The sequence below is a fragment of the Peromyscus eremicus genome, chromosome 6 (assembly GCF_949786415.1).
Source record: "Peromyscus eremicus chromosome 6, PerEre_H2_v1, whole genome shotgun sequence".
NCBI classification, from domain to species: Eukaryota; Metazoa; Chordata; class Mammalia; order Rodentia; family Cricetidae; genus Peromyscus; species Peromyscus eremicus.
Window position 1 is genome coordinate 56,550,582 of NC_081421.1, and position 9,316 is coordinate 56,559,897.

The window sequence follows — 9,316 nt, forward strand, 5'->3', positions numbered from 1 at the left end:
TTCTGGGTGCAAGGTAGCTTCTTATATGTAAAGGAGAGACCAAAAAACAAACAAAATTAAGATCAGCTAACCATCAACAGATGAAGACATAAAGTATGCACATATGTACAATGGAGTTTTAGTCATCCAGAAACAAGAATGAAACCCCTTCATTTGCAGCAAGAGGAATGGAGCTGGAAGACACTATGTTAAATGAAATGAGTCAGACACAGATGTCCTCTAACAGGTGAAATCTAAAAGATGGTTTACCTAACTGCTTACAGTGATTGCTGGAGATAAGGGAGCCTACAAGAGAACCGGATACAGTTTGATCATTGAGTTGATATGCATATTGAGTTGATATGAAATAACACACTGAACTTGATTCATGAATACAATTAGTGTTTATTAATAAAATTTAATGCAAATTACTATAATTTTAAAACAACAGCAATAAGGCCACAACTACAATAACACAATGTAATAGCCTCTGACCCTAAGCAGAGTCCTTGAGATGAAAGAAACACAAAGCATCTTTCATTGCTGCCCTCAAGGGGACTGTTCAGGGGGTAAGGAAAGAAGTCAAGCGAGCACAGCAAATAATTGGATCATTGCCTTATGCTCAGTGGGAGTACAGTAAGGCTATTAGTGATATGATACATGGCAACCTTACTAATTTACAATCGCTGTTGTAAGTGCGGAAGGAGAAAAGCACAGAAGCCCCAGGCCATGTTGAAAGTTCCTGTGAGGGAAAGCATGTATTTGAGAGTGAAAATATTTGACACCTGTGGTCAGCAATGTTCTACAACCAATGCAGCAGACATATTAATGAAATGAAAGAAAACTGTGCAAAATAAAATTTAAAAAATTAAATCTATGCTTTACTGGGTCAATAAGTGTTGGTCAGTTGGGGCCAAAGAATCTGCTATGATTAATAATTGACCCACATTTTGAGGCGAAATCTTCTGGGAATTATTTCCTAAAGATTAATACAGAAGCTTGTGGTCCAGAGGAGAACAAGTCTGTATCTTGAGATAGCAAACATGGAAATGTGGAACAGTCTCCCACATGGTACTGGTTTTGAAGCAGTGAAAGGTCAGAGAAAGCAGATGGGGTTTGGCACCATGTTGCACAGTTGGAGTCATTGAAAAGAGCCCAGGAGAGGCTATTGGTGAAGGTACAGTGACAGTTCAGTGGGTATTTAGTCATATTGGAGGTGCCAGGTATGAAGGATGACCAGCAAGGACAGCTGCAGATATGGAGTGTAGTCAGCCTGAGCCTACTAAATGCGTTGTGTGTGTTGTAGATGGCAAAATGGGAGAAATGTGATTGTCCAACCACTCTGAAGCCTAGAAGATTAGAGGTCCCACATGCCTCATGAGCAACAGCATTTGACTTATGCTGCTGGATATTGGGTTTTGCTTTAATCTGTAGCTACTGTGTCCTGGTTCTTCCCTCTTAAAATAAAGTATATAACTTATTTTGGGTTTTACAGGAGCGCCATTAAAAGATTGGATAGTTTAAAGAGATATTGGACTTTTAAATTATAGCATTTTCAAAGACTTTAGAACTTTTCAACTTATATTTTATATTGTGATATTAACATATGACCTTCCAGATAAACAAGGAAGGAAAAGTTCAATAGTAATTTATTTGTGTATCAAATTGACAAGAGGTCAATTAGTGGGTTAGTTTTTGTAGACTTGACTCAATCGAGAATTACCTGAGGAGAAGGAATTTCAGTTGAGGAATTGCTTCCACTAGATTAGCCTGTGAGTGTATCTATGGTTCATTTTATTGATTAGTAATTGATGTGGAAGGGTCCACTTCACTGTGGGCAGTGCTACCTCTGATCAGGTGTTCTTGGGTTGTATAAGAGATCAAGTTGAGAAAACCATGAGTAGCAAGCCACTAAGCCTCATACCTCCTGCTTGTATTTCTGCCTCTAGATTCCCACCTTGAGGTCCAGTCATGGCTTCCCTTGCTGATGGACTGTAGCCTGTCAGCTAAACCCTTTCCCCATCAAGTCACTTTTGGTCATGGTCTTTATTACAGCAATAGGAAAGCAAGCTGGTATACTGAGCTTTCAACATCCTAGGGCTTTTCCAAAGAGACATTCCAAAGTTTTCCATATTCTTCCTCCAAACCAGTTCCAAAATTTGCTAAGAAACACATTGCCAGGTTTAATCACTGGTTGGCCCTGATGAGTATCCATTTCTCTTATTCCTTTTCTTGTTTCTTTAATCAAATAAATGACACAAAAACAACGTAAGCAGGGAATGGGTCATTTTGGTTTATAGTTTAAGTGGATGCTGTCCATCATGATGGGGTAGTATGGCAGCAGGACCTCAAGGTAAATGGTCATTGTTTCCAATCAGGAAGCAGAAAGCAAACAGATTTGGGGCCTGAATATAAAATACCAAGGCTTACCTTCAGGGACTCACTTCTTCCGGAAAGGCTCTACATCCTAAATAGTCTATAACCTCCCAAGCATAACACCATTTGGGGATCAAGTGCTCAACATATGCATCTAGGGAAGTCATTGTATATTCACACCCCAACTGTTTGTGCCTGATTACTCAGATAGGGTTCATTACATGTATTAGACTGGACCATAAGCTCCATTATTGCAGTAGTCAGGCTTACTGTCTTCACTATTAAGTTCCTATATCATGTCAAAATACATAGAACATACAAGAAACAGTCTAACATTTATTTACTTATCAAATGTTTTATGTGTATGAGTATTTTGCCTGCATGTATGTATGTGTACCCCCCTGGAACTAGAGTTGTGGATGATTGTGAGTTACCATGTGGGTACTGGTAAATGAACCCAGGTCCTTTGCAAGTGCTATTAATGACTGAGCCACCTCTCCAGCCCTCTAAAAATTATTTAAATAAGGAAATTAATCAGAGCTGTTCAGATGGCTAGAGGATAAAACATGCTTGTTGTCTAGCTTGACCATCTGAGTTGCACCCCCAGAACTCATGTGAAAAGCCAGATGCAGTGGCATGCATCTGAAATCCCATCCCTCTTACAGCAAAATGCGTGATAAAGACAAGAGAATTGGTGGACCATCTAACAGAGAGTACAGCAGAAACAATATAACAGCATAAGAGCAGAAACAATGAAAGACCCTGTCACAACACTGTAGAAGGTGAGAACTGACTCCTGAAAACTATACTCTGACCTCCTACACTGTGGGAGATACGTATCTACATGCACACACCACACACCACACACACACGCACAATACACACACACACACACACACACACACACACACACACTCCTCTAAAAGAAGAAATCAATCAATTAACTGACTAACAACAATTACCTCCCTCCATCAGGAGCTTTCTGTAACACTCCACTGAGTTATCAGCAAATCCTTGAGTGAGTCTCTCCTGGAGCACAAGCCATGCACTGAACTTATCTCCACTACCAGATGCTTAAAGGGCATCTAACAGCTGGCCTGAGCAGCAGGCTGAGAGGGACACTTAGTATACATACATGCTTCTCAAATGTAATACTCTCTTTCAAAGCAAATGCAAATAAGTTAATTATCTTTTCCAAGGTTAATATTCGGATTTGGATCATCTAACTTTAAAGTTCAGTCTGTGACTGTAGCAAACAAGCGCTGGGTGATGTAATGAAATTGACTTTCTTATCTGTCAACTTCATTTCCAATTGACATTGTATTCTGCACCTCTACAAGAAGGGAAAAAAAGTATGAGATGAGAGTGGTTGCTAAGCAACCAAGGCACCAGGATGTCCTGGTTGCAGCATAATCAGTTAGAATCTGGCAAGGCTCCCAGGATTGAGGACCACGGATAATTATTTATCTGGCCTTTAATATCCTATCAGGCTGCTTTGAAATCTCTTCTCTCATACTAAAACCATAAACATTATTTCAAATTTAGCATCATCTAAAATTTAATTACACTCTTAAAGATAATGTAAAAGTCTGTTAGCTATTGATTTAATCTGTTGACAAAATCATACTATTGTCCTTGATCCCTGGAAGAGTTTCTGGATGAACCATCATTTTTTAAAATGATATTTTTTTCTGATTTCTATACAGGTATGCCTTATGTGCATAAGGTCATGTATCTAGAGAATTAAATGCTCTAAAATATAAATAACAGTTCAAATTTATTTAAGTAGTAGGCTCAGGATTATAGCTACTAATCAGTCTCATATCCAAGAAAGACAGCAGGCCAGCAGCCTTGTAGAACATACAGAACAGAAGTAAAAAACATATTGTGTTCTGTAACAGGTGTGTACACTGTCAGCACCGTGAGTCTGACAGAAGGAGCTCTGATACGTGAGGACTGGGGAGAGTTTCTCTGGAGAAAATGCTGCTGTGAGCCCAACTCTTTTTACAGTGAAGTAGAGCTGTTTCCTTCAAGACTAGTGAGGGGTTTCAGCTTGCCACCAAACAGCCAGGGCTATGTGTTCCTTGCCTTGACAGATCATGTGATCAGATAGCTTATACCTAAAACTCAGTGAGAAGCTATCAGAAGTGAGTCTCTAACAGACAGGGTGGTTACCTGTATAAAAAAATCTTCTACTGACAACTATTTTAAGATGTCATGGGGCTATTAGAGGAAATAACAGGAGGAGGGGTGTCTGGGCGCTGTGTTGAAGGCTATCTGAAAAAGTCTAAAAATGCTGGGAGAGGTGCCAGAAGTGGTCAACACAGGATGCACAGGAGCTGAGAGAGGTCCCAAAGGCCAGGTTGAAAACAGGGTTTATTTTCACTTACAAGAGTCAGAAGAAATGTCTCCACCAGGGGTCTATGGAGAAAATGACAGAATTGGAGTAGTAAGAAGATGAGGTGACCACGGCCTTTTCCAATGGAGCCATCTTTCTGGAACTGGCCAACCTGAGTGTTGACCACATACAGAGACCAGTCACATTGGGCCACAAGCTATTTTAATTAGTAAACGGAGTCTGCTTTGGAGAACAGTATAGCCAGGGGCCTCTTCATTATGGAGCTGTGAAGATGCATGGAACCCACCCCAAGTGAAGAATCTGAGAGACGACCCGGCCTGTGAGGCGTTCTGATGAGCATGGAACGGCAGATTTCTCTGACTCTCAGGGCACCTGTATCCTAAAGGTTTTGGATACTTTTCTGATGAGAAACATTTCACCCTCCCGTTTACAGTGTGTTGATGACGATGAATGTACCTTGCCCAAACCTTTGTGGCTGAAAACGTCCGCAGTAAGGAGTCGGATGAAGAGTTAAAACAACCGCATCTAAAGGCTCTAAAATATTCACAAGCTTTCATCAACACGTTCAAGTCTCATTCATTTGAACTAACTGAGTGGAACCAACACAGTGTTTTCTGTGTACCAGGCACGATGGCAAATAGGAACGCTGCATTGGACTCCCGGGCCAGAGCCCTTGCTCGTGATGAGAATGAATCTCAGGTGGGCCCAAATAGGGACAGGCAGAGAGGGTCGGAGGTTGAGGCAGCCGCCCCTGCCCTTTTGTTGAGCGGTCAGATAGGATTGTTTCCCACCTTGTGCTGTCTTTGGGGAGGCTGAGAAGAAGGTTTCTCGGCAGGTCTGTGACCTAAATAATAATAGTCACATGTAATGGAAATGGAAGCATGCTAAGTTCTACACTTTCCAATGTTTTCTTCTAAAATAACAGCAAACTAGGATGTTAGTGGTTTTCTTTTCTATGACCTATGAAGCTTAGGTTTCTAACTAAAATATTTTTCTGAGTACAACTTGACTCCTTGAACAAAGCCTCTGAACACTCTAACATTAGCAATTTTGTTACAGCTGCTAAGTACACTAATTATAAATTAGAACCAATATCTTGTATGTACTATTCTGAGTACCTCATATGTATATATTTGTTTAATCATCAGACAAAAGTGAGCAGGAGACACTCATTTTATGCCCATTTTACAGTGGAGGAAACTGTTATGATAAAAGTACAAGTAACTGATATAATGTATCCCAGCAGACAAACAGGATGGAGGATCAGTTAGTCTGATTCTGGAGCCCATGTGCTTAGCAATGAGTGGGCATTGCCTTCTATTTTAATTTTTGGTAAATGGTAGATGATGGAATCCATAAAGAAAGGTATAAACAGAGTAGCTACAGCATATTAATTATTCTCAGGCTATTTGGTCACAAAGTGAAATATGTATGCACTTATTAACAACAAACCCTCAGTGAACAGGACTGAGCAGGGCAAATAGCAAGTAGTTTATTTCTGTTAACACACGAAAGAAAGTCAGAGAAGGTAAAATGTAAAACGTGTGCTCTCTTCAAGCTTCCAATTTTGAAATCAATCTTTATAGTTTCATTTATATCAAAGTAGAGATTATAACATCTTTGAGAGTGTTAAATGAGGTTTTGTACCCAAAGTGCTTAGCACAGCACCTGCCACATAATGAGTTCCTAATGGTAGCTATTATCAAGTTCAAAATTTAAAGCTGCTAAAATAATAATAGCTACATTTTGCATTTTAACATAGCATGAAATGAAATTAGTTTAAAGATGCAGACCATGATTGGCATATCAAAGCATAAAAATACACATCATTATTTTTCTTTATTCATGCAGTGACGGAATAAGAAAGGAAACATCTAAAACAATTACCTAAGCTCTCTGAGGCTCCTCCATTCTCTAAACTGCAGCTAACTGAAATATTATATTAAATGTAATAAAATGTTAAATGGAAAAGTGCTTGTGGCATGTGGTATAAGAAATGAAAGGGGAATGAAACTGAAAAGGTTAAAGTATTCTATAAACTGTAAAATAATACACAGGTATAGAACATTGTTATAGAAAAGCATGGTCAGAATGAAAATTCCAAAGATGATTATAGATTGTATTTTGAGATTGTCGGATTTCAACATGCATACCAATTTGAATTTGAATTTGAATTTTGTTCACATTTGTCTCAAAATGGCATTTGTTCATTTGAAAATGACATCACTATAGAAGAAAAACTTACTCTGCTATTTTCAAAAAACATTGCTCCTTTGTATGCAGGGCTCTCACTGTCTTGCTGTACAACTCATGTTGAGATTATGACCTTGGGGCTGGAGAGATGGGTCAGCATTTAAGACCACTGGTTGCTTTTATTAAGAACCTGTTTTCAGTGCCCAGAAGCCATATAGTGGCTCACACTCATCTGCAACTGCACTTCTGTGGGATCCAACATTTTCCTGACCTTCGTGGGCTCTGGGCATACCTATGGTGCACATACATACACTCAAAGAACTTATACACATAAAATCAAATAAATAAACCTTTAGAATGTCATTTTACAAAATATTAAGAAGTGATAGCTTTTACTTGTAACTAAGGTTGGCTCACTGTGATTTTACCAATTGATTTCATCTTTCGATTCTTGCCCTAAAAGTTTTATAGAATGAAAATAATTAAATTTACCCCTTTCTAAGTGTGTATTTCTCCTGGACAGTGAATTTTTTTGTGACAAGGAACCATGTTTCTTAAAATGTTGATGCTACTTAATGAGATTGACTAGTATCACACAGTTTTAAGAAACATGCATTAACCGATCAGATGAAGAAAATTCTTCAATTTAGTCCTTTCAAATAGGCCTCAGGCATTCTGTTTCTACTGTCTGAAATTTCAGCTTAATACTAGTTTTCCTAACCAGCTCTTTTCACTGTAATTATAGTATAGGAGCTACTAGAGTGAGGGATAGGGCCTGTGGATGATGGTCTAGGAGAAAGAAACATTATTATTTTACCTTGCATGCAGCTTCAGTCAGGAAAGGTAGTGTATGTGGGAAGATGGAGTGAACAATTGGAAGATTGATGCTACGGCTTAAGAGATCAGGGCAGTGTTATGCTGGTAAACACTTACAATGGCCTCTGGGGTTGTAGAGATGGCATAAATATTATTGCAGTTAAAATCGATCTCATTTAACCACAGCTTAGAGAAATTGTTAAGAGAGTCATGAACACCTTCAGTAGCTGACATCTGAGAGGTTTCTGATTTGATTGCCAGTTTGCTTTGTATAAATGCTCCCACTTAGGCTAATTTCAAGCTACTTGTGTCATAGTATCAAATGAGAGTTGGGGTCATGACTACAGCTGGCATCCGTGAGTCAGTGTATCCTGGCTCTGGGTCAACTCTGGGTGAAAGTTGTGATGTTTAGAAAAAATGACTGCTTTTGTCGGAATATTAAAGATCAGCCTCTAATAATGCTCACCATGCACATGAAAACAGTTGGAACCAAGACCATCTTTTATATTCTCCCACCCTGAGACTAGAGAGTCTGTAAAAAACCTTATCTTCAAGATTTGCCCTGCATAGTTTGACTCTCCAATTTAGGAAAACTGCAGTTCTCTAACATCTCCCTTGTCTTGTAGCGGTTGCCATCCTCTGTGTTCTAGCAATCATAAGCTTTGGTTTCGTTATCTTTTTCTTACCCAGCAGTTTCTTTTGTACTTGTTTTTTGGGGACATTGCTGCTGTGTTATTCAGGTTTTTTTTTTCCTGGATGATTAACATTACTTGATAGGAGATGACAAAATGTTTTCCTGACTGTTTGAGTACGTAGTTAGGACATTTAAGACAGAGATGGAGGTATTTTTCTAGACATAAGATATCTGCTTTTGTACAGTAGCTTGTGTTTGTGTGGCCAGTGAGCCTGGTCTCTGTGACAATGTGAAGTACATGTTTATGAGACATCCTGGCCACATCTGTGAGTCTTGACATTGAAGGGAAGATTCCGATCTTTGGCTTGTCTGTCACTCTGTCCAGGAAGACAAAAATCCAAAGGTTATTTCTATAGGAGGTGAAAGTCCTAGACAAAAGCTGTTTTATGTTCTTCCTTTGTTGCACCGATTTTATCTGCAGAGACTGATAGAGAAAAGTGCGATCGAATCACTCAATAGTATCATTCAGTGTGCTTTTCCTTCTTCCCCAGGGTCACACTGTCAGGGAGCAGCAGAGATGGGGTCTCCCAGATGGAAGTTCTATGGTTTTAGCCTAGCACACAGCCCCCCACAGTGGACTTGACCTGTATTTTCTCTCTCAAGCTTTAGCCAACTGAGAGGTAGTAAGTCCCACTTAAAAGGTTCCCTCCTGTCTTTTAAAATTATACTGAACCTAAAAGGCTGTTCCTATCTGTAAGCGGGGAGTGGTGGAAGGCTGTTCCTAGCACTCCATCAGACCTCAGACTTCGTGGCTGTGGATGCTACATTCAGTCTACCTGATAGGGACAGAGCTTCAAGGAGTGGGTTTTTCAAGAACAGCATTTCCTGTAAAAGAGAACACAGTCCTCCTCAGATGCAGAGGACAGAGATGACTTTGCCTGGGGCAGAGGTGAAAGGCT